Source organism: Mus caroli, unplaced genomic scaffold, assembly GCF_978045245.1.
Source record: "Mus caroli unplaced genomic scaffold, Mus_caroli_1 scaffold_7, whole genome shotgun sequence".
Taxonomy (NCBI): Eukaryota; Metazoa; Chordata; class Mammalia; order Rodentia; family Muridae; genus Mus; species Mus caroli.
Window position 1 is genome coordinate 109,887,722 of NW_028227262.1, and position 26,975 is coordinate 109,914,696.

The following is a 26,975-nucleotide window of genomic DNA, read 5'->3' on the forward strand; positions in this document are numbered from 1 at the left end:
TGTCCCCCTCCGTCTTGTAGCTCCTCGCTACGTAAACACACACGATGGCCCAGGGGGGTTCCCCGGCCCCCACCCAGATGGGGTTGGGGCAGTGGGGGCAGAGCTGGAGCCTTTTCAGAGGGGGCGAAACTCAGGGTTGGTGGAGAAGGTCACGCCTGGCTGAGGCTTCCAGCCCTGCATCCCTGAGATGTTTTCCTTTTTGCTAGCCGGCAGGGACGGCGTCGAGGATGGAGCTTAGTGGCCAGGGCAGTACCCCTCGGTCCCCTAGCCCTAGGAACCGCCGTGTGTGATTACTCCCTGGTCCTGGGGATGACGGAGCGCATCTTTCCACTCTCCTCACTATCTTCCCTTTGCAGGCCCTTGTCCCCTTCCCACTTTGCTACTTGTTTGGGGGCTTTTTCTTTTGACCGGTTTTTGCCCAGGGGATGATTTTTGGTGTAGTCTTTACTTTTTCAGCCCCAAATTTTACTGTTCCGAAGCTTTTCCCATCCTGGTCTCTGATCCCCGAATAATACTGTTTGTCAGTGCTCTCTTGCTGACCCGTAACCTCTATCCTCATCCACCACCCCGCTCATTTCCCAACTGTACCTACTTGCTTCTAACCTTAGTTTCCACGGAAGAGCATTTTTGCTCTTCTCTTGCCCTAGTCCCCTTGAGTGCCTCTACTTCATTCCACTGCACCGTCACCTTGTAATCCGTTGTTATCTTCACAAATCCTTTTGGACACTTTGCAAGCTACTCACTCCCTGAACCCCAAAGCTGTCAAGATTCCATCAGGTTTCACTTGGCCCTTTGCGCCCTTGCACTACTGGCAGTTTGGGTTAGTCTTTCAGTGCACATTCACACCTCAGTTGATATCCTTCGTGGGTTTGTTTGTTTGTTTGCTTGCTTGCTTGCTTGTTTTTAATGGGTTTAATTGATCTGGCTCGCTCCCATTTTCGTCTCATCTTTTTCCTCTTTCGTGTTTACCTGTCTTTAGTACTTGGCTTTTGGTAGTCTGTCCTTGCATCATTCAACTTATTACATTTTCAGATTACCTAATTTATTCTCTTTTCTCTGTATGTAAAACTTACTACATTTATCATTTGGGTACTGTATCGCATGAACAATACCATATCTTACAAACAATTGGCTAGAATACTATATTTTACAAACAGTTGTCGAGAGTGACTTGTTTCTGTTGATTTTACTTGAAGATAAATTTTGTTTAAAGATAAGCTTGCTACTTAAGTTTCCCAATTCTCGAACTACCTCCTTATCTCTGCAGTGTTCTTTTTCCTGCTTCATTATATTTACTTGGGACGTTCATCCTCCACTCTCCATCTATCGTTAGCAGTCTGTTCGCAATAATGTTTGCTTTCCATCTTTTGATACCATCTCTACCCAGAATGTGTTCAGCACCATCATTTGAGCCACCCTACATTTCTCACATTTTTTTCTTATTTCTTAATTTGAAATAATTCCAGCGTTCCATTTGAATTCATGCTCAGGTCAGTTTCCATTTGCATTCCTTTATTTCCCTCGGCTGCTTCTTCTAGTCTAAGGATAACACTCTTCCCTCATCCATTTCCTAGCTCCCTTATCCCTAGTTACCATTCATTCCGTCTTGTTTCCTGGCTTTTGGTACTTCACTTGCTGACGCTTCCTCTTGTCTTCCCCACACCTCCACATTCCATCTTATTTATAAACAACTTTGTTCCGTTGACATGGAAATTTATTTTTAGGATACATTGTTTTTAATGGAGAAATGCTAGGGGTCACATCTGCCGTCTATTTTCTCCAGGAATCGGATATGCCTTTGTCTTACTAGGCACAGGTGTCTCTAGGTTTTACTCTGCGGCGCATGCTTGGTTGTCTTGAACTGTATAGATGAGTGAGGACCAGGATCGAAGTATGGGCAGGTTAATGGATGGAGTTAGACAAGGATAATTCTGGGATATGACACTGACTTGAGAACTTTGCTTCAGGGTTATTAGAACAGTTGGCATTTCTGTTTGGAAGATTTTGTTATTTACTTGGGAGAGCTAGAGCACTGGGGTGGGTCCCTTACCTTGGCCCCTCCCTCCCGCCTTCTTTCTGAAGTGGTATTAGGGTTGTTACTTTCTGTTTGACACTTTCTAGGCAATCCCCATGGACCACACTGCCTGAGGACCTCTAGGCTAGATGAAGTTAAATTAAATCACCAATAACTGAAGGCATGTTTGTATCTCCTGAAACTGTATTCTTCATTTATTTAGTTAAAAGCAGATGTTTCCCATTGCCCCCTTCCCAGGGTTTAATGTTTGATGCTATAAAAAGAGAAAATATGACAAATATACATAACAAAAGAAATTCTTCCGAGAAGTAGTATGGTGGAGCCCAGGCTTGTCAGAAACTCTGTGTGGCTGAGGCTGTAGTTAAAACTTCTGATCCTTCTGCCACTTCTTAAGGCTGGAATTACTAGCATGTGCCCTATACCCAACAAGTTTAAAGGTAACATCAACTCAGAGGAAATTGAAGTATCCTGTGGTCTTTTAATTAATTGTCTTTTTATATGAGCTTAAAGGAATATCTTTAATTACTAAAGTAGATGGAAAGATGAAAAACTGTGAATGTGTGTAATGACATTTTATTATACATTTTTATCTTACCTGGGTTTAAAAAAGTTTGTCAAAGAGAAATTTCAGCTGTATCAAAAAGTAATTACAAAGGAAAACATATCCATTATTGAAAAATTAGGGGGAAAAAGTACAAAAAGTGACCATAATATATAATTGCTATAAATATTTGCATGTGTTACAACTAGTGCTTGTGTAATACATTTTATATAGAGACTTGTAACTTTTGAAACAATAGTACAGCAAAACTTATGTGTCCCTACATAACGTATCATTTAACTGATAACTTTTTTGGACATTAGGTTATTATTATTTTTAGTTGCTGTTATCAAGCATCTTCGACATAGAATGTAGACATTTGTATGTAAAATTATGTTCGAGAATGAACAGATTTCATGGCCTATTTTTGTATTACTATATAGGTTTCCAAAATAAAATATTCTGATAAATAACAAGAGTTTACTAAATGTTTATTCAGTATCTTATAATCTTACTGTTAAGCATGTAATTCTGACCATTTATATTTCCTTGATGATACTTTTTTGTGACTATATGGTATGGCATGGCACATGGTATAATATTACCAGATGGTTAATAATAAATATATGTATTATTTAAAATGTGTGATACAAAGGTGTGATATTTATTACCTGTTCCTTTCATGCTGTGTTTTTAGAGAAGAGAGTTTCTTAAAACTGTAATGCAATTGCAATTGTATTATTTTTTGTTTTCAAGATCTCTTAGCCAGTCTTGGCTAAGCTGTATAATTATAATAATGCATTGGCTAGGGAATATTCTAGGATGGGATCTACTTTATAATGAGGCCCACTGTATTAAAATACATCTTTGTGAACCCTGCCAGGTTAGATTGCATCATACCTCTGAAAAGTGGTATTCTCACAAAGGTAGAAAGGTGTGTGTATGCACAGTAAGTTTTAGCTGTTGCTATTCATAGTTGTCTAGGTATATGCAAAGATTTCCTTTGGAGGGGGAAGCTATGAAGTGGCTGTCTTCAGCATGGCTGTGTTCCTCCCTTTCTGAACCCATTTCTTTTTCCTGACTTAACACCTCCCATCCATTCACCCTTTTATTTAGAAAAAAAAAGTTATCTTGTATCAGTTGCTTATATATGCTGGCAATCTATTTTAAGTCGACCAAAAGGAATGTTGGACTAGATTCTTGGATTATGGAATGTCTTAAATGTAATTGCAGATTTGATTTAATTGTGTTTGGAGGCCAGAAAAATTACAGTAGTACAGCAGACGAGAGCAATCAGACTCTGCTTGTTTTTCTCTCCACCATTTTACCGATCAGGACAAATAGTCTAATAGCAGCTGAAAAGCCCTGTTCTCAGTGACAAAGAAGAAAGTCGTGTTGCTTTCACTGTGCTTTGGTGTTTTCTAAGGCTTGTTACCTACCAAGTCACACAATGGAGAGAGCGCCTGCTCATTCCTCTTTCCCCTTTATCTCCAATCATAAACGTGTTTTCTCCTTTAGAGCTGCAGAAATGCGTTTTGTTTCGTTGACAACTTAATATTGATTTAAGTGAGTACTTCGTGAACTACTTGCCATAATCCCCTTCGTTTTAGAAATCTTGTTTGCTCCTATTCCTGGATTCCTGTTAGGATAAGCCTTTTTGTCAGCAGCTCTTGCTAGATTTTGCCTTCCTCAGAAGTTAAATTGTTTGCAGCCCAGTTCACCTAGGCTGATTCTTCTGGAAAGCCCCAGTTATAGATAGTTACAGAACTTCGGAATTCAGAAGAAGTGGGCCTGTGGGGAAGCTTTTTCTAGTTTTTGAGGTCATGCTGTGCTTTCTTTACCATAGTGCTAGAGATCACTTCATGTTAGTGTGCATGCATCCTTGGTGGCTCCCACATTGCTTCTTTAAACATTTTGTAGATGCATTGACATTCTCGAAGGCAAGGAATGGTTTTTTGTTTTTTGTTTTTTTCAGTCTTTACTAACCAATTTGCTAGCATACTTAATGAGCCATGGTAGTCGTAAGCAACTTGACAGTCTATACCTAACTTTAGGCAGTTATTTCTTTCTCCCTCTATTGTTATCTTGCTTTCTGTGTTTTCTCTTGATCTTTATTTATTTTTATTTATTTATTTATTTGTATACTTATTTTGAGACATGGATTCTCTGTGTAGCTCTGGCTGGCCTCAAACTCAGAGCTCCTCCTGCCTCTGCTTCCCAAATGCTGGGATTAAAGGCGTGTATTACCACAGCCTGGCTTTCTCTTGATCTTTAGTGAGTAAGTAAGTAAATAATTGTTGTTACTTCCAATATCAAGACTATTGACTATGTAGTATCAAGAAATTGATGCCAAGTAATTTTACTTCCTTCCTGGGCCCTGCGAGTGCCCTTATACAGAATGTAAAAATTGTTCTGAGCTCTGTTAGCTTTATTTCTTCTGAAAGCTCAGTAATATCAAATGAAACCTCATTTTCATTCTTTTTTTTTTTTTTCGAGACAGGGTTTCTGTGTGTTAGCCCTGGCTGTCCTGAAACTCACTCTGGCCTCGAACTCAGAAATTCACCTGCCTCTGCCTCCCAAGTGCTGGGATTAAAGGCGTGCGCCACCACTGCCCCTCATTTTCATTCTTACTATGCAGCTAGTTATTGACAGCACTTCTGGGAAAGATGTACCATAGTATGATGGTTTTCCAGTAACTCCAGTGCTATACTGGCTGACCAGCGGGCCCTTGGGATCCTTTTGTCTCTGCCTTCCAGCGTTGGCAGATGCTAGGAATCCAAACTCAGGTCTTCGTGATTGGCAAAAAGAATTTTACCTCTTGTTGAGCCCACTCCCCAGCCCCGGAGTTACTTTAATGAGTTCTTGATAGTACAGATGTTGATAATGTATAAGGAATTTAATATTCATTTTTAAAGTATCCTATTTTCTATGAAGGCCACATGGTTGTTTTTATAACTTTTCTGGTGGTGTTAAAAGTACTATCTTGCTGGGTATGATGATGGTGCACACCTTCAATCTCAGTCCTCAGGAGTTGGGGCAGGTAGATCTCCGTAAGTTTAAGGCCATCCTGGTCTACACAGTAAGTTGCAGAACAGCCAGGGCTATATAGAGAGACCCTGCTTCAAACAAAGCAAAACAAAAATACTATTTTAATTACTTCCAAGTAACTAATTGGTTTCAGCTTTTGTTTCTCTGTGGGGTGAAGGGGTAGGGAACTAGAGGAGTGAGGAGGCAGGGAACCCTGGGCTCTGTATGTCAAAGGCACAATCTGCCATGAGCTGTACCCACATTCTCATTCCCCCAGCATATAAACTCCTTCCAGAGCTCATCTGGTAGGGAACAGATTATAATTCAGAGAATTCAGGAGGCCTTACACAGGGCTATTCTAAGCTGTTGGAAGTATCCATTTCTCTTAGTTTTTATGTGATTGCCTATATTTCATCCATACAGTCTTCCTACACATGGCTTCTCATATTAGCAGAAAGTTACACAATTGCAACAGTCTTTATATGAATACATAATTCACTCACAGCAAGCTTTTTGCTGGCACCTCTTGATCTTCCCCCACGCCTCCGTATGCTGTGCGCTGCACTTCTGTTAGTCCAAGTGTGGCTTAGAAGACTGCCGTGGGAATAAAGCGAGATAATAAATATGTAAAACTGTCACTAGTATTTTTCTGCTGATTTGCAAGACAAAAGGTACATATAGTTAAGATGTTTCTTTCAGAAATCTTTGTTGTATATGTTTGTTTTAAATGAAATCCAGCAATAGACAACTTAGGCTCTAGTTATGAAATTTTGACAGTCCTTAGGATTGATCTAAAACTGAGTGCTGACTACATTCTGTTAATGTTGTCTTGAAACTACCTTTGAATCCAAGAAACACAAAGTGGCAACATATTATTGACTTACTGGATAAACAATTCAAGGATAAGAGGATTAATGCGATAGTACAAGGTCTAGCTATGTTTTTATGGGTGATAAACTGACTGTGCTTTGGCATTTTAAAAACTTTGATGACTATTAAGCTTTGCTGGCACCCAAAACTTCATTGCTGACTTGCATTGAGTTATTTCATAGAAAAAAATTCTTATATTCAGCAAATACTTGAGAGCCTACAATATGTCAGGTAATATTTTTTGAATTTAGGAATGTATTTCAAAACAAAACTCTGTCCCCTTTATGTAGTTTATTTTCTGACAGAGAGGTACACGTTGGGATTTGTGGGACAACAAATAAGCTCATAAGTAGACAAAAAGGAGATTTGTAGTCTGGCTGTGGTAGCGCACACCTGTAGTCAGTTCTGATGCTCAGGAGGCGGAAGGAAGAGGATCAGGTGTTGAAGGCTATCCTTCTATCCTTGGCAACTCTAGGCAGTTTGAAACCAGCTGGTTCTACATGAGACTGTTTCAAAAAACAAAATGAAGCAAAGCCAAAAACCTGTCCAAGAAACAAAAGTATTTCTTTAAAAATTATTTTTTGATGTATTTTATGTACATGAGTGTTTTGCCTGCATGTATGTATGTGCACACTGTATGTGCCTGATGGTTAATAGGGATCAGAAGATGTGTTGGATCCCTTGGGACTAGAGTTACGGATGATTCTGAGCTTCTGTGTGGGTGCTGGGAATCAAACCTATGTCTCTGCAAGACACAAAAGAGCAACAAAAATTCTTAACCACTGAGCTGACACCCCAGACCCTCTTTTTAAAACTGTTTAGAGTCTCACTATGTAATTAAGGCTATTTTAAGAATGTGTGCTCTGAACCCAAGCTGTCCTTGAACTTAAGATAGTCATGTCTCAGCCTCTTGAGTACTGGAGCTAAAGACATGCACCATCATGCCTGGCTTCAAAGAGGAAGTTATATAGTATGTTTGAAGATAATAAGTTCAGTGGAAAATGTCAAGGAAAGCAGAGTAGGCCTGGGAAGGTGGGCTGAGGTTTAATACAAGGGAGAGCAAGGCAGACCTCAGTTGTAGAAGGTGGCATTCGAACAAGAGTTGGGAGAAAGAATGAGAGTGCATTCCTGTAGAACTAACACACTTGTGTGAAGAATGTACCTTGCTTATTTAAGAAGTAGTAAGAGGTCAGAGTTACTGGAATAACTCAAAAGAATTGAAAGCCAGTGGGAGATGAAATTCCAGAGGGCTTGGGACATGGCCAAAGACTGTTGTAAAGGAGTTTTAACATTTTAAAGGAAAAGGAAAGCCCTATTTAAGTTTCAGTAGCCAGAGCTAAGTGACCTGATGGAACAGGTTTGTGTGTTTATTTGTTCATATGTGCATGTACATTTGTATGTGTGTGCACACATGTGTGTTCATGTATGCATGTGGAAGCTGGAGGTTGATGTCAGCTGTCTTCCTCAATTCTGTCCACCTTATTTTTTTGAGAGAAGGTCTCTTAGTGAATCTGGAACTTAGTCATTTGGCTAGACTGTCTAGCCAGCAAGTGTCAGGAATCCTCTCTATTACAGGGCGCTTTCATTATGGACAGTATTGGCTGTCTAAACTGGGCAAGTACTTTGCCAACCAAGGCCCAGTTCTTCTCACATCTTGATAGGATGCTTTAGTTACAGTACAGAGAATAGACTAAGAGACGAGGTAAGAGAACTATGGGGGACAGAGTAGTATCAGGAGAGCAGATAAAGGGGTCAGATTTTGAATGGTTTGAAAGTAGCTCAAATCTGATGTGTTTTACCCTGCCCCCAATAACAGTGGTGGTGATTAACCCAAGGCTTCACATATTCTAGCAGAAATTGCACTACTGAGCCACATCATAAGCCCTTGGGTTTGTTGATATACTGAATGTAAAATGCTGGGGGGAAAAGGAGAGAGAGATGTCAATGGGAAAGAGAAGACCCAGGTCAGGAATTCATTGTGTGGGATGCTAAGTTAGAGGCAGATAGCAAATGTTGTCAAAGATTTTGTATAAGTAATTGGATTTGTGACTCTGGAGTTGAAATGAGGCCCTAGGGCAAATACTGTTCATGATAGCCATATTTTATTTTCTTTTTCATACACAGCAAGTTAGCATTTCTACTTTGTAGTTAGGTAGGTGTGATGGTTTGTATATGCTTGGCTCAGGAAGTGGTACTATTAGGAGGTGTAGCCTTGTTGGAGTAGGTGTGTCACTGTGGGTATGGGTCTAAGACCTAGCTTCCTGGAAGTGAGTATTCTCTTAGCAGGCTTCAGATGAAGATGTAGAACTCTCGACTCCTGCTGAACCATGCCTGCCTGGATGCTGCCATGTTCCCACTTTGATGATAATGGACTGAACCTCTGAGCCTGTAAGCCAGCTCCAATTAACTGTTCTTATAAGAGGTGCCTTGGTCATGCTGTCTGTTGACATCAGTAAAACCCTAACTAAGACAGTAGGTGTGATCAAAGAATTGGGTTCCAGTTAGTAGGATATGGACACAACTGATGTGTACCATTTCTAGATGTGGCACATATAAATAGCTTCCGTTCTAGCTGGGTATTGATGGCTCATTCTTTTAATTAATTCTAGTACTTGGGAGGTAGCTGCAAGCAGATCTCTGTGAGTTCAAGGGTAGCCTGGGCTACACATAGGAACCCTATCTCAAAAATGTTCATTTGAGAATTTAGGCTGATAGAAAACTTATTTTTAACATGGCTTGGAATGAAGGTATAATAGCTATCATTCCAGTCCCAGCAAAAGGGAGGGAGCATGAAATAGAATGAAGGATATTTGTTTTGTTTTTGAGATAGGGTTTCTGTGTGTAGCCCTGGCTATGGAAATATAGACCACTTTAATAACTGGTTGAATTACATATTATTGTTAAAAAACTAGGAAATAGACCTCAGTGCATTCCTTTTGTGTATTACAGCAGTTGTGACACAAACAGAGGACAATACCTGTACTCTGGTTCTATGCCATTTGAACCCTCCATCATTCAGAACTGTAAATCAAATAACTCTCACAAAATTGGTTAAGAGATCAGGAACTAGATTGGGACAAGTGAGGGAAAACAGAATCAAGAAATTATGTTTTTAATTTTAATTAATTATTTTTGTTTGTTTTTGGTTTTTGTTGTGTTTGTCCTGGAACTCAATTTGTAGATGAGGCTGGCCTTAAATCCTGCCTGTCTCTGCCTCCTGAGTGCTGGGATCAAAGGAGTGCACTTCCATCTAATTAATTTTTAAAGGTTTTTGAGAGAAAGAATTGTTCTATGGTTCAAATTGACTCAGATTCATAATCATCTTTCTTAATATTATAGGTGTTGGAATTGTATGCATGTGTTCCCATTTAGCCTCAAGCAAAAATAAATCTTGTTTGGTGATGAAAATCATAAAGTTGTAAGAGGCTAGAAAGGAAATATTAGAGCAAAACACCAACTATTTCCAGAAGGATAAGAAGTGCTGAAGCAGTGTTTCTGTAAAGGCAAAAAGAAAACAGGGTTAGTGTATAAGGAGGAAGGATGGCTTCAATACGCTCCTCTATGATAAAACAGTGTCTCAGAGCCTGGGACAGTAAATGCTGCAGGCAGTGCTGGTGATAGCTGAATCTGCTCAGGGTCTGTTTGGCTCGTGTCAGGTCTTCATCTCAGAGTAGAAAGTTTCATCCCAGAGGATCCTGATGTTTCAGGAGAGAAGTGAGTGTTACAATTCAGCACAGCCCAGGAGAGAAGGGAGTACAACAGATAGTAAAGTTGGTGCGCAGTGTTAGCCTAGGAGAAGCTAGGCAGCACTGTGGGCTTCCTAACCTTTGCTGTCGCATCTGCACAGTTAAATGTAACTTGACAAGCCAGTTTAAAGGCTCGGTATGAGTCACTCTCATTTTGACTCAAATAAAACATGAATTATTACTGCATGAGGTATCTATAACTCTTCTGTCATGGCTTTAAGCAAAATTGTGAGAGATATGGTGACTGATTTTTCTTTTTACGGAAATTTCTCTTCTGGGAGTGGTAACGTATGCCTTTAATTCAGTATTCAGGAAGTAGATGCAGGTGGATTTCTTTGAGTTTAAGGTTAGCCTGGACTATGTAGTGAGTTCCAGGACAGTCAGGACTACATAGAGAGAGACTCTGTCTCAAAAATGAAAAAAGAAAATTTAAAAAAGGAGAAGAAAAGAAAAAAAGAAATCCTATATTTTATGTAGAGCAGCATCCTTATCATTGCAGTTTGTCTTTTATGCTGTGCAGTGAAGCAGTTCCCTGTATTTTTAAAAAATTATTTATTTATCCTATGTATATGAGTACACTGTAGCTGTCTTTAGACACAACAGAACAGGGCACCAGATCCCATTACAGATGGTTGTGAGCCACCAAGTACTCACTGGGAATTGAACTCAGAACCTCTAGAAGAGCAGCCAGTGCTCTTAACCACTGAGCCATCTCTCTAGCTCCCTTCCGTGTACTTTTTTACACTTCAAATTGTACTTGGTTTTGTTTACACTTTTCTTATTGCCCAAAACATGAATCCCACCTCTCCCCTCTCTGCCCTCCAAACCTCCATGCTTCAGTGACCTACCATCTATTGTAGGAAGTATCCTTAATCCCTTCCTAAGCCTGCCCAATTAGGTGACAGACAGCATCCTGTATCATTTTATTCACCATATTGCAAGTTTGTTTGTATTTTTGTTTTCACTTATCATCTTCCTCTAGACTAACACTTGTCAGTCACTGTCAGACTTTCTATAATGTTGAAAGTGTGCTTTGTTGCCCAGTGGTAAGCTGCTGCTCCATCTCTTCATTCAGTTCGCCTGACAGCACTGATGCACTAAATTCATGTCATTTTCAGATTAAACAGTCTCATGTAATGAGTAGCTGTTCCATCAGTGCTGTGTGAGAGCATTTTATTTCGTTGCAGTTTTATTTTTAGATCTTTAAACTCTCTCTCTCTCTCTCTCTCTCTCTCTCTCTCTCTCTCTGTGTGTGTGTGTGTGTGTGTGTGTGTGTGTGTGTGTGTGTGTGTATGTTCCACTGTGTGGCTGTAAAGGTCAGAGGACAACTTTATGGAGTTAATTCCTTATGCCTTTATGTGGGCTCCAGGGGTTTAACTCAGGATACTAGGCTTGTGCACCAAGTATTTACCTGATCCCAATGCTGAGTTAGCACTAATCTGGGGTGTACTAGTCTTCTTCTCCAAAGTTCTGTCTTTAACTGTAGTTTGCCAGTTTGTTCTGAATTGTGTTGATTTATGCAGCTCTTAAATTCTTCTGTAATGATTGGAGTTTTGTGTTGTAAGAAGTTCAGCTTTTATTAAGTGCTCTTTACCATTCTAAGCCTGGTGTGTGGCACATACCTGTAATCTTAGCAGCATGAGAAAAGTTAGTTAGGAGAATATTAAATTTTGTACCAACCTAGGCTGTTTACAAAGTAAGTTTCCTACCCATTCTGGATTATCCAGCAGTCCCCTTTCTCAAAACAAAAAGGTCCCTTGGGTTGATAGAATATTTTAGTCAGTTGAGGACCCAAGAACCTAAGTTTGATCCCCCCAAAAAAGAATTTAAACCCATACATGTGAACACACACACATACTTTTTCAAAGGACCCTAGCTCACTTACCAGCAATCATGTCCAAGCAGCTTATAACCACCTATAACTCTAGGTCCAGGGGATTTGGCACCCTCTTCTGGCCTCCAAGGTACCTTCACTCATGTACATACACATCCAACATATATACATATTTAAAAATAAATCTTTTTGTAAAAGCCAGGTGTGGTTGCTTGCATTCAGTCCCAGAACTGAGGAGGCAGAGAAAGGTGGATCCCAGAGACTCACTGGTCAGCTAGCCTGACCTACTTGGCAATCTCCAGGACATGAGTGACTCTGTATCAGAGAAGAAGTGTGAGTGATGCCTGAGGGGCCTATGCACACATACGAAGGAGTTCTTTCCACTTTAGAAAGTCTCAGAATTGATGACAGTATCACTTACACAGTATTTGTGACTGAAATGGTTTCCATGGCAGTCTGAAGTTGTGTCAACAACCTCAGTGATTCTTTGTATAAGCACAAGCAACTCTCATTTATCATAGTCACCTGCCCATTCTTGACATATCTTCTTAAAAATGTATGGTTGCTGTAGTTCATAGTAGATACTACTAGCTCTTAAAATTGTATCCAGCTAAATTATCTTTGAAATAGGATTTACAGCAGAGATTGGTTTCTGTTTTTATAATGATGGAGTGGGCTTTGTTTGTTTTAGGCTCTGTCTCTTGTAGGCCAAGCTTGCCCTAAACCTACTATGTAGCTATATCTATCTATATCTATATCTATATCTATATCTATATCTATATCTATATCTATATCTATATCTATATCTATATCTTACATTCTTCCTTTTGAGTGCTGGGGTTACAAGCATGTGCTACCACCTTGGTAGGAATGTTATTTTAAAAGAAAAGAAAAAGAAGGAAAAATATGAGGATCTGAAAAGATAGCAAGAAATTTGCTCTGCCAAAATCTAGGAAAAAGCACCCCTTCCACCCCCCAATAAGTAAATGGAATCACTTTTGTCTTAAGGGCAGTGTGCTGGTTAGTTATTGTCAGCTTGACATAAGCTACTCAAGTGAGAGAATGCTCTCCTCGGATTGACTTATAGGTAAGTCTGGGGGGGGGGGCATTTTCTTGATTGATGTTTGATGTGGGAGGGCGCAGCCCACTGTAGGTAGTATCATCCCTGGACAGGTGGTCCTGGGGTATATAACAAAATAAACTGAGCAAGCCAGGAGAAACAAGCAAGTAAGCAGCATTCCTTCATGGCCTCTTCTTTAGTTCCTGTCTCCAGGTTCCTGCTCGGAGTTCCTACTTTGTTTCCCCTGGTGATGAGCTATAATGTGTGAACAAAGTTCTTTCCTCCCAAATTGCTCTTGCAGTAGAATAGGCAGTGTGCATGTTTTAGCTTTGGTGTCAGTGGACTTCATAAATTGAAGAGTACAAAAGTCAACACCTAAAGCTTATATTAAGTGAGAGTCAAAGACAGTTTCTTTTAGGTAGGACCCTGAGGATTCCATCATTAGGTTTGCCTTTGAAGTAGAACTAAATTATCTACTTTGTCCCACATTTCAGAAATGTAAGACTCTAGAGAAGGTTGACTAGAACAGAGGAATCAAAAGGAAAGTAAAAAAAAAAAAAAAAAAAAAAAAAATCTAATTGTGACTATTGGTTTTTCCTTCATATTGACTTTTAGAGCAGTTTTTGTTGTTTGGTGTGTGTGTGTGTGTGTGTGTGTGTGTGTGTGTGTGTGTGTATGCATGCACGCGTACGTGCACGTGTGTGTATTTGCATGCAGTGGTCCTGTAGCTCAGAAGCTCTTTATCCTAGTTCCTAGTTTCACAGATAATACTCTTCCAAGGCTTGGTGGAAGAAAAGGGAAGTCACCTGTGGAGAAAGGCCCGCCCTTACTAGGGAATTGTTACTAATAATTTTTCTTTGTAAATTTACTTATTATTTATTTTTAATCTTCTGTATATGTTTGTGGGTCTGAAATGTGATACATGTGATGTATACCATGTGTATATGAGTGCTTACAGAGGCCAGAAGCCTATATCAGATCCCCTGGGACTGAAGTTATATACACAGTGACCTTCTCCTACCCATGTGGGTGGTGGATATTGGAAACTAAATTAGAAACCTCTCTGCAGGAGCAGCAAGTGGAGCAGCTAATACATTGTTAAAAGTAACCAAGAACAGTTTAAAAAAAATTAAGCAAAATTGCACGTAAGAAAACACATATTCTGAGTCAAAAAAGGTCTTATTACAGTATAATTTAAGATTTATGTAATTCTCCTTGAATATATACCTAAAGGTAATTAAAACAAAACAAGACAGTGTTCACTGTGTAGCCCTGGGTGTTCTGGAACATGCTGTGTAGACCAGGCTGAACTTGAACTCAAGATGCCCATCTCCCTTTGCCTCCCGAATGCTAGGGTTAGAAGTGTGCACCACCACACCTGACTCCCTCAAAGTAAACTCTGAAAAGAAAAAACACTAATGAAAAAGCATGAATTCAAATGCCAGCGAATATGGCAGTTACTAAATTTAAAACAATTGCTGATTCATTTTAAAATGAAGATAAACTATAAAAATGGCTTCATATATTTTTAGAAAAAAATAGAAATTCTGGAGATGAAAACTATCATGTATCAAATACATGAGAAGCTTAACAGATTATTTTTGGGTGAAGAAGTGGTTGCTTAGAAGATAAAGCTGAAGAAATATATCAAATTAAGCCTACAGTCAAAAAGATTGAAAATGCTGAAGAGAGCATAAAAAGATAAGAAGATTGGGAGGTGGGTTGGAGTCTAACATTCAGTCAGTGTTCCAGAGTAAAATATTGCAAAGTTAATATTTGAAGAGTGGGTTCTGAGTGAAAATTTTCTAGCTCTAGTAAAAACCAGCTGACAAATGTAAGAAATGCACTGAATTTTTAACAGTATAAGAAAAAAAACAAGTCTATACCCAGATAGATCATATAGTAAAACAAGGAGAAATCCTGAAAGCAGTCAAAGAACAGAAAGACGTCCTTTAAAGCAACTCTGGGGCCAGGGCAGTGGCTCAGCAAGCACAGGCACTTGGTATGGAGCCTGAATTGAGTGGAGGAAGAAAACAGACTCTTCACTGTGGCCTCTGACCTCCACATCCATGGCATGGCAGCATACGAGTCCATCTACACACAGACAATAAATAAACATAATGAAAACATTTTAAATCGAAGCAACTATGAGCAAGCAATTGTCAATTTAGAATTGGTAAATATCAGGAGTACAAATGTAGTTCAACAAATCATCAGCCCTTTGAAATTATGAAGTACATAATTAAAGTAAAATGTCTGAGGTGCAAGGTGGAGGCAAGAGCAAAGAGGAGCATGCATCAGTGATAATTGCATAAAGCACTAACGACCCTTAATGGAGATATACAAATAAAGGCAGTGTTCTAAGACTTTTATTTGGGAGAAATAGCAGGTTTTCCAGAGTGACTACCTCTAGTCAAAGTTGAACTGTGCATTGGAGATCTTGTCCTTTTGTAGGGCCAAACAAACCATGAAACAAACAAACGTAAGAACTGGAAGGGTGGTGAAGCCTAGCATGGGCTCAGTCCTGGCACCACAGAAGATGGGGAGGAAAGGGAATAGTGTGGTGTCTGCCCAAGTGAAGATCAGAGGAGGAGGGAGTATCAGGGGTTTTCCATAGCATTTGTATCAAGTGAATTAATAGTAAGACAGTTTCTTTGTTAAATATTTGTACTGTTGACAAAGATACCTCCAAATATGGAACACAAGTATGCTTTCTTTAATTTATGTCTCCAGTTCTACTAATTTAGTCTTCTAGAATATCACAGAACAATCTTTCTCTACTAATTTCTTATTTTTGTACTCTCATTATTTAGTAGGTAGGCACGCAAGCAAATCTTTAGATATGCCTTGACACTAGTAACTTGTACTTTGCCTTCATGTGTATATGTATCCAGGTCACCCCAACTCCAAACTAAAAATACCTCTGCTTGACTTTACTCTGGTCCTTTTTTTTTTTTTAAATAACCACGGAACTGAAGATGCCGTACATGCCAGGCATGGCCTCTCTTGCTGCTTTTGACATCTGTTTCTGATTACTTAAAACCTGCGCTTACAGAGTACTCACTTAGACCTTACTTCTTGACAGTCTCTGTTTCTAACCACTTTGTTCTTTTAACCATCAGGCTACCTGTGCACTGTAATGAGTATCTGCCTGCATTTTCTGAATTTCTTGCTCTTAGTTATTTGAGTGTTTCACTAACATCACAAAGTCAGCAATTCAGTTCTAAACCCAGTTATCTTTGCCTTTAAGTTGAATCTCCCTGTGTCCTGGCAAACTTATCACTTACTAGAATTTACGCTGGATGCTGCATAGTAGGATCTCTGTTCTGTGGTCCTGATTTCACTATAGAGTAAGCACCCAAATCCTTTGACTTACCATCTGCCATGATGCTTCTATTTTATTCATCTCAATCACTCTAGTTTAAGCCCTGATTATTTTTCTCGTAAGACCCTTTTATTTTTGTTTTGCCCATAGTTTACTTCTATTTTTTGATCCATTATACCTATTTTCTGGTCAGCCTTAAGCTTTAGCTATTAAAGCTTAAGGAATTTAGTAACATGGTAACACCCTGTTGTTTACAAATTAAACAAAATGTATTCACCTTCACTCCCCAAACTTTCCTGATCTAAATAATCACAGTCCCGTCTGTCTTTGTTCTTCTTCCTGTGTTTTAGTCTGGCACAAACCTTACAATAACTTTAGAGTTCTGAACATGCTGAGCTCTCCTGTGATCGATTTACTTTGTCGTTTGGTTTGGTTCGGTTCGGTTTGGACTTTCGAGACAGGGTCTCTCTGTGTAGTCCCGGTTGTTTTGGAACTCACTCTGTTTCAAGGCTGGCTTGAAACTCAGAGGTTCTCCTGCCTCTGCCTCCCAAGTGCTGGGATCACTGCCCAGCTATTTTCTGTAGGCTTTGCTAATATTTTTAACACAAGGAGGACTAGAAGTAGAGTAATTCTGCTTAAAATAAATCTTTCATGGAGTATTATTTGGACTACAGATTTGTTATTGAAAGGGAAGAGAATCTACTGCTGAATGTTCCTCACAGTCAGCTGATCTTGGGGAGAGAGGGATGAGGCTCTAAAGGACCTTATGGACATGGATTTTAAAGTGTAGCCTGTAGAATAGCTGAGAGGCTTATGAAGAGAGAAGGGAAGATGAATACAAAAGGCAAATAGTATGCAGAAAAGGTTGTGGATGGACTTTATATGCTTATGTAGGGGTGCTGACTTGCTGGGACAGTTGTGTACTCTAAGGAGATGGCTCAGCAGGTGTACTGGCTGGTTTTGTATCAACTTGACACACGCTGGAGTTATCACAGAGAAAGGAGCTTCAGTTGAGGAAATGGCCCGAGTCTAATGGGATTGAGTACCATCGTGACCCGTCTAAGTCAAGCAAGCCAGTAAGGAGCACTTGCTGGGGAGCACTGCAGAAGAAAAGGCAATGGTTCAGCAGTGGTTAGAGTTCAGGGTCACTCGAGTAGATGGACACGCCAGTAAAGAAGACACCCAGACTCTGCTGAAGGACCTTAACTCCGATCTGGAAGATAAAGTCTACCTTGCAGGACATAGCATCACCCTGGCGGACATCCTGCTGTACTACGGCCTCCACCGCTTTATAGTATTAGATGCTTTTATTTCAAACCTAAAAATCAGGAATGTGTGGCCTGGAGAGATGGCTCAGTGGTTAAGAGCATTGACTGTTCTTCCAGAGGTCCTGAGTTCAATTCCCAGCAACCACATGGTGGCTCGTAACCATCTGTAATGGGATCTGATGCCATCTTCTGGTTGACCTGACAGTTCAAGAAAAGGAGAAATATCTTAATGTGTCTCGCTGGTTTTGTCACATTCAACATTACCCAGACATCAGGCAACATCTGTCCAGTATTGCCTTCATCAAGAACAGACTCTATGCTAACTCCCACTAGAAAGCCCCTGCTGTGCAGCAGCCAGAAGTGTAATGGAAAATGGATCTTGGACCATGGTACTAATGTAAATTAATATGGCATCATTGTTTCTTTGTTAATGTTGGTAGAATTTTTAAAGTGTAAGCTCAAGTCTAAATGTTTTATTTGTCCTGTAGTTGAGGCTTCGTAATTTTTTAATGTAAAAATCAGCTGTTATCCAAACAAATCAGGATCAAATTACAAATCTTGTTTTTATGAACAAAGTTGATTTTGGTAACAGTTGCAAATCAGTGGCTCAACTTTAAAAAAAAAAAAAAAAGCCCCTGTTGATGTCACATCTCACTGTTTACTTTTTTCATGTTTTTAAAATTTATTTTTCTCTTAGATATTTATTGTAGTTTATTTATTAAAACCTATGACAAATTATGTTGAGGAATCAGAAAGGGAAGTTAGATATATTTGTTCTCAAAATATTTATGTGAGCTAGTAAATGTGGTTTTAAAAATAAAGAATAAAAAATAAATAAAAATAAAAAATAAAAAAGACTCAGCCATAGGAGATCGGGGCACAGGGAAGAGTAGTGGCGGAAGCTAGCGAGTTGGAACTATGTGAAAATGCCATAGTAGAAAAGACTGGGAATATAAATGCTCAGTGGTACAGTGCTTTTCTTAACCTGTGTGATGCCTTGTGCTCAGTCCTTAATTCTTAAAACAAGAACAAACAAAAACTTAGAAGGATTAACTGCCTGGGGAGTTGGAGGCCAGACCCTGGCTCAATGAAAGCCATTACTTTGTATGCTGACTTACTAGGTTTTTTCTAAGTAGCTATATAATTATGCATAAGGAAAGAAACTTATTTACTGTGTTTTTGTGCTCCTGGACAGTCTTTATGAAGCTGGGAGGTATGCCTGTAGACTTGTAAACAGACTTACAAGGAGATTGTTGAGCAAATTTTCTAAGTTCTTCCATCATTTGAGAATGTGTAGACTAGAGAGACTCTTCAAGGAAACACTCAGCAGGACTCAGGGTATCCTACAACTTGTCAGCCAATTTGTGTCTGTTAGAGAGTGTTGTCTGCTGCTCAGTGGCCCAAATGCTTCTGGATGTCATCAGAGCTGGGGAGGAAATCAAGTGCTCTTACCTTCATTTGGAGAGGGCTTAAGGGGTGAGTTTCTTGCTCAGCTGTTTGTTGTATTGTTTTCTGGTTTTGAGGCAGAGTCATGCTTTATAGCCCTGGATGGCCTAGAACCTGTGTAGAACGTGGTTGTGAGCTGCCATTTGGGTGCTGGGAATCGAAACTAGGTTCTCTCAAAGGAAGACTTTAACCACTATTTTATTTAATTATATTTTATTTTATTTTATTTTATTTTTAACCACTCTTAACTGCTGATCCATCTCTTTAGCCACTCTTGTTCAACAATTTAAAAGGCTAATGAAAATGTTTACCAATGAGTAGCAAATTAGCTATCCTAATTCTAATTATTACTTACTATTATCTTGACTAGAAAATAAAGTAATGTTATTGAGGAAAATCACTATAAAAATTTTACTATAAATGTGGCCAAGAGGAATGATGCAAACTGTAATCCCAGCCCGTGGAAGGTCGAGATTTATTGGGATAATAAGACACCCCCTAATCCCCACTCTGAATTAATCAAAAACAGAGAAAAGAAAAAAGTGCCTGGGGAGATGTTCAGTGGGGAAAGTGCTTGCCGTTCAAGTGTGAGGTCCTGAGTGAGTTTAGTTCAGTCACACCAGTGTTTGAGGGTGGGGGAGATAGGTGGATCCCAGGAGCTTGGGGCTATCTAGTGTATCTGAAACTGAGAGCTGTAGATTCAGTGAGAGACTGTCAAAAACATAAGGTGGAGAGCAATAGAAGACACACAGCTTGAGCTCTGGCCTCCACTCCAATGTACAAGCACATACCACTCACACACACACACACACACACACACACACTATATACACAAAAAATTAAAAGTGGTCTTTACATCTTTTCACAGCTAAAAAACAAAAATCAAAAGAATATGTAGTAGGTAGGTAGATAGGTAGGTAGGTAGATAAGATAGAAGGATAGGACATGACCAGTAAACATTAGGAATGTTTTTTTTACTTCAGGAACAATCAGGAAAATTAAAACAATAAGACTATTTTATATAGATTAGATTTGTAGAAATGAGGACATCTGACAGTATCAGATATTGGTGATAATATGGAGAAGTAGGAGTTTCTTTGATTTCTAGTGATAGTGTTCATTGGAAAACTAACTTAGGTGACCTACAACAAGCAATACTTCCTGTAGACAGTTATCTTACTCCAGCTGTTTTCAAGCTTGAATGTGCATAAGAATTGAAATTGTTGGACTCCACTCCTACAGTTTCTGATTAAAGAGGACTTGGGTGGAAACTGATAATTTGCTTTTTAAGTTCCCAGTTGATGCTGATCCTGCTCTCAACCCCTGAATCCTGCTTTGTGCTTCAATCTTTTCCCTAGAGCACTGGTTCTCAAGCCTTCCAATACAAGCCTTTAATATAGGTCCTCATGTGGTGGTGCCCTCCAACCACAAAGTTATTGTGTTGCCATTTCATAACTAATTTTGCTACTATTTAATATAAATATCTGGTAGGTGACTCCCAAAGGTATTGTGACCCACACAGGTTGACAACTGCTGCCTTAGAGAAATGAAAGCATATATTTAAGAAGGCCTATTGAGGGGCTGGAGAGATGGCTCCGCGGTTAAGAGCACCAACTGCTCTTCCAGAGGTCCTGAGTTCAATTCCCAGAGACCACATGGTGGCTCACAACCATCTGTAATGGGATCCGATGCCCTCTTCCAGTGTGACTGAAGAGAGCAATGGTGTACTCATATACATAACATAAATTTTAAAATAAAAAAAAAACAGGCATATTGAGGTCAGGTGGTGGTGGTGCACACTTTTAATACCAGCGTTTGAGAAACAGAGGCAGGTATAGCTCTGAGTTCGAGGCCAGCTGGTCTACAGAGTCAGCTCCAGGACAGCCAGGGCTACACAGAGAAATCTTGTCTCAAAAACCAAAACCACCACCACTACCAACAAAGAAAGTTGATTGCTGTTAACCACCAAATACAAAAATTCAGACACTCATTAGTAGAATAAATACATATTTATGTATTTACTTAGTGCTATATTATATATTTAATTACAGAATATAAAGCTAGTACAAAACAGGAAAAAAGGCCATGGATTTGAAAGAGAATAGATGTGTTGGGGTACCTGAGAGGTATTGAAGAGAGGAAAGGGAAGAAGGGAGATGTAATTGTATTTTAATCTCAAACAAAAAATTAAAACAAAAAGATATACAACTCTTAGTCATCTCTTGTATTAGTATGTATGAATCTCACAAATACATTAGTCAGATATTAGAAGATATGGTGGTGTGGGTTTGCAATCCTGATGATGGCAAGATGGGAGGCAGAGCCTTAGGCGAATGCCACCTGGAACTCTGAGCACTGCGGATGCACCTGCACCACATGTGCACTTCAGATGCTTACCTGCACCACATGTGCACACCTCTCTCGGGAATATCACACACACACTTACCAAAACAAGATGGAATTAATGATGTTGTTTAGGAATGCAAATATAGGTAATAGAATTATAAGAAACAAATTGTCAGAACAGTGTGTGATAGTAATCAACTCATGGGAAGCAAGATTGTCAAGGCCAGTTTAACTGCTTACAGAGGGTTTGTTTTATAGTTATTTAAACTAACATTTTTATAAACTTAACGATCTCCTTTTTATTTCCACCTCTGATTACTTTTAAGGTCAGATTTGGTTTTGTGTGTTTGTTAGCCTTTGGATTTTTTTCTTTTATTATTTGTGGACATCTTAGGTTGAGATAATCTGTTTCAAAATTTTATTTTGAAGGAATGGTTTATTGTGGACACAATATAACTTATTTGTCTTTTTATTTAGAATTCTTTTTTGTTTCTTTAGAAAATTTGCTCCCTAGTGTTACATTATGTTACTATGTTGCATCTGATGAATTTAAGTTTATAAAAATTATGTTTTTTTTTAAATTATGCAGTCTTGTGAAGATATGAAGCTGTCTGGGGACATGTAATTATCCTAACACCATGTTTGCATATGCATATGATTTTGTTCTCATTGATTTGTAAAGCACCCTTGAGTATATACCAGATTCTGTTTGTCTCTTAATAGTGTCATGTCCACATTACTATTTTTTTTTATCTAGTGTCTTGGTTTTTGCTAATACCAGCCTCTTTGTTGATTTTGTGCAAACCTATACTAATTTACTCTTCATGAGACCATTAGAATTAAGTTGTGAAGATCTACACAAGTTCTTTTGGGATTGTTTTAGATTTTAATACTGTGAAGAGACACCATGACCAAGGCAACTCTTATAAAGGAAAACATTTAATTGGGGCTGGCTTACAGTTTCAGAGGTTCAGTCCATTATCATCATGGTGGGAGGCAGGCAGATATGGTGCTGGAGGAACTGAGAGTTCTACATCTTGATCTGCAGGCAGCAGGAGACTGTGTCACATGGGGTGTAGGAGCCTAGGAGACCTCAAAGCCCACGCCCACTGTAACACACTTCCTCCAACAAGGCCACACCCCCTAATAGTACCACTCTCTTTGTTTTGTTTTGTTTTGTTTTTTTAAGATCTATTTATTTATTTTATGTATATAAGTACACTGTTGCTGTCTTCAGACACATCAGAAGAGGTCATCAGATTCTCATTACAGATGGTTGTGAGCCACCATGTGGTTGCTGGGAATTGAACTCAGGACCTCTGGAAAAGCAGTTGGTGCTCTTAACTGCTGAGCCATCTCTCCTGTCGAGTACCACTCTCTATCAGCCAAGTATTCAAATACATGAGTCTACGAGGGCCATACCTATTCAAGCCATCACAAGGATTTTGATTGTAATTTTATATGTTCATATAGGTTGATTTATAACTAAAATTCAGTTTCACAACTCATGAACATGGTCTTTATCTTTACTTACTTAGGTGTTTGGTTTTTTCCTTAATAGGTTTTACCTTTCTATCCAGTGCTCTTCAGTTTGGATGAGGGTGTAGTTTTTATTCTTGTAACCTTTTGTGCTGTTGTGAATGAGATGCTTTAAATATTTATTTTTATTATCATTTGTATGTGTGTGTTTATGTGAGTTTGTTATGTGTGTGCAGATACCCAAGGCTGTGAGAATATGTGTCAGATCTCCTGGACTTAGAGTTATAGGCAGTTTTGAGCAGTGGGTCCTTAGTGGGTGCTGAGAACTAAAGTCACTTCCTCTGAAGAGCAGCAAGTGTTGTTAATCACAGAGTCATCTCCAGTCTTGAGATAATACATAAAAATAGATTATGAATGAATGAATAAAAATTAAAAAATAAAGTTGTATGGAAGAAGCTGTTGAGTGCCTAGTGCTTGGATTTTATATCTAGTTCTGATACAGTGCTTAGTATTTTTCAAGTTCACTATTACATTGCCAGGATTTAAAAATAACATTTACATGTACAAGTAATGGTTGTTTTATGTAGTTATTATTATTCTAATACATTAGCTAGGGCCTTCCATATATAGTCATAAATGATGTCATCTTTATTTTTCTTTTCTTAGGAATGTATCTTTGGGCTGGAGAGATGATGGCTCAGTGATTAAGAGTGCTGGTTGCTCTTCTAGAGGACTTGGGTTCACTTCCCAGTACCCATGTGGCAGCTCACAACTGTCTGTAACTCCAGTTCCAGGGGCTCCATCACATCAGGCACGCATGTGGTGCACATGTCTGTACATGCAGGCAAAATACTCATACATGTAAAATAAATATTTTTAAAAATTGTATTCTTAGTGACTTACTGTAAATTTCTTACAGATATTCTATGTGAAGTTTTAGATTGTTTCTTGATTTGTAGTCTGCTGTGCAGTTCTTCTTAATCATCATGAGTATTGAAATTTTCTATATCACCCATTATACTGAGGTGATCATATCACCTGTTGATGTAAGTCATTTCACTATTAGGCATCCTATTTTTGACTAACTCTTGGGTTACTAGATATATTTTATTGCACTATTTTTAACTTATTTTGAAAGAGAGAAAGCTGATGCAGAAGGAGAAAAGAGAAGAGAAAAAGTGGAAAGACCAAAATGTCCGGATTATATATAAAAAAGCCTCAAGGTGGTGGAAGGACAGCCCCAGTCCCTGGGCTGGAATATCATTGTTGTAGATATGATATTCCAGGTGGAGACTGAGATGCTTGGAGAACCTGGAGGCCAGGTGTGTAAGATATGCACCTCAGCTGTATGTTCCTTTGTTCCAGGGTCTGAAACCCAACAGTTAGAGCTGAGAAGTCTTTCAGATCTATCTATAGCTTGTACAGCTTTATTTTAGACTAGAGAAATCTGTCTGTCTGTCTGTCTGTCTGTCTGTCTCTCTCTCTCTCTCTCTCTCAAGATTGAGTGTCACTATATTGGTCTGTCTGTCTGTCCTGGAACTCGGTATGTAGACCAGCCTGGCCTTAAACTCACAGAAATGTTCCTCCTCCTGTATTCTCCAACTTTATATTTCTTGACTGTTCAGTGGGCTTTAAAAGTAACCTCTGAGACTTCACCTTTCTTTCAACTCTTTATGATGATTTTTAGTATAGATTTTCCCCCAAGGCATATTTTTATGTGCATATGTGTGTGCATTCGAGACAGACAGACAGACAGAGACACAAATACAGAGAATGCACATGTGCACTAATTTGCCAGAAGGCAGGCACATTATGATGCAGAGGTAGTGCAGGAGCACTGCTTACTGGCTTGCTCAGCTTGCTTTGTTATAATATTCAGGACTGCCAACCCAGGAGGGGCAGTACCACAGTGAACTGGGCCCTCCCACATCAATCAAGAATATATACTATAGGCTTGCCCGTATGCCAGTATGGCAGGAGTGTTTTCGCAGTTGAGGTTCCTCTTCCAGAATGACTCTAGCTCTAGCTTGTGTCCAGTTAACAGAAAAGTACAGGCAGTTGTGAGTCCCCTAGTGTGGCACTGGGAACCAAACAAGTCCTGGAAAAGCACTAAGTGCTCCTAACTGCCAAGCCATCCCACCAGCCCCAAATTAAAGAGAAGAAAAGGTGTGTGTGTGTGTGTGTGTGAGAGAGAGAGAGAGAGAGAGAGAGAGAGAGAGAGAGAGAGAGAGAGAGATCACATGCTATGACACATTGACACATACTTGAAGGTCAAAAGGATTACTTGACTAGCAAATATGGTTTCTCCTTCCACAATGTGGGTTCCAGAGATTAAATCCAAGTCATCAAAGTTTTGCAAAGAGTGACTTTACGTGCAGAGTCTTTTGAAATAACTTTCTTGTGCTTCCAGTGGTTTTGGGCCAAGGCATTTATTCAGAAGGATGATGAGTCCACCCAAGGAAGAGATAGGTGAGGCTTCTCGTGAATGTGACTTTAGATAGAGACTTGTTTAATGATTTGATACTTATTTTCAGTCTACTCAGCTGACTTAATTTCTTTTCTGTTATTTTCAGCATTTATTCTTACTAAGGAACAGGTCACCACCATCCTCTTCTGCCAGCCCTCAGTCTTTAATTCAGTGTTTCCTAAGGTGGTTCTGCCCCACAGGGAGGCATTTGGAAATGTTTGATTGTCATGAATTGGAGCTGCTACAGGAGTCAGAGTGTGCCATGCACCGGCACTCTTTCATGGCAAGAGTTACCCACTTCAAAGTGCTGCTTACAGTCTCTATGAAGAACCTTAAACGTTGAACTCAAATTTTTTTCTTGACGTCTATCATCCATCTATTTTTGAGGCAAGGTTTTACTTTATAGCCTAGTCTGACTTCGAGCTTATGATTTCTGCCTCAGTCTTGAGAGGTCTGGGATTGGAGGCCTATGCCACCATATCAGACTTCTGAATTTATTAACTTTAAAAAATGATGTTGTGTCTGTCGGCACATTACTGTGTGTGGGGTCAAGCCATGATATGCATGTGGAAGTCAGACGACAATGTTGTAGAATTAGTTCCCTCTTTCCACCTTTCTGTTGGTCCCAGAGATTGAACTCAGGTCCCCAGACTTTCACAGCAAGAGCCTTTACCCTTTGAGCTGTCTGGCCAGCCCCATTAACTTCGTATTTATTCTTTAAAGTTTAGTTCTGGGGCAGTGAGGTGGCTTATTGGGCCAAGTCACTTGCTGCCAAGCCTGACAACCTGAGTTCAATCTCTGGGTCCTGAAAGAGAAAACAGACTCTGGAAATTTGTCCTCTGATTTCCCCCCAAAATAATAAATAAACAAATGTAAATAATGATAGTAAAATAGTAACTATTTAGTTCTAGCCAGTCATGATGGCATGCGTCTGTGATCTCAGCACTCAGAATGCAGAGGCTAGCAGATCTCTGAGTTTTGAGGCTGGCATGGTTTACATAACAAGTTCTAGCTAGTCAGGGCTACATAATGAAGTCCTGTTTAGAAAAAGCAAAAACAACAACAAAAACACTTTATCTTTTCCAGATGTATTAATCTTTTGGTCTCCTCTCCTTCCCCCACCCCACATTCTTCCTGTTTGCTTGGTACATCCTAACATTTTTATGTATATCTATATTACTTGAAGTAACTATCTTGTAGTGTTCTTGATTAAGACACTATACCTGTACCTTACTGTGAGCTCAAATCATTGAGGCACAGACATTTTGTATTCTTGGTCCATGGTATATGTAATTTTTTTTTCTTTTTAAATAATGTATCCTACAAATAAGTCATATATATGTATAAGAATACACTGTAGCTGTCTTCAGACACACCAGAAGAGGGCATTGGATCTCATTACAGATGGTTGTGAATCACCATGTGGTTTCTGGGATTTGAACTCAGGACCTCTGGAAGATCAGTCAGTACTCTTAACCACTGAGCCATCTCTCCAGCCCCCAAGGTGTAGCTCTTAAAAGCCCTGCTTTCT

The 26,975-nt window shown here is 39.3% G+C and overlaps 1 protein-coding gene and 1 long non-coding RNA gene across 11 annotated transcripts in view; both read left to right on the forward strand.

The window, feature by feature from the left end:
• The window catches only part of Braf (B-Raf proto-oncogene, serine/threonine kinase), a 124,631-nt gene that overhangs the window by 458 nt on the left and 97,198 nt on the right, over positions 1 to 26,975 (forward strand). The gene's annotated exons all lie outside the window — the stretch shown is intronic.
• LOC147004008 (uncharacterized) lies at positions 55 to 26,335 on the forward strand. The gene is made up of 3 exons (XR_015047651.1): positions 55 to 2,472; positions 25,388 to 25,446; positions 25,551 to 26,335. It is a non-coding gene; the product is annotated as an uncharacterized LOC147004008 (long non-coding RNA).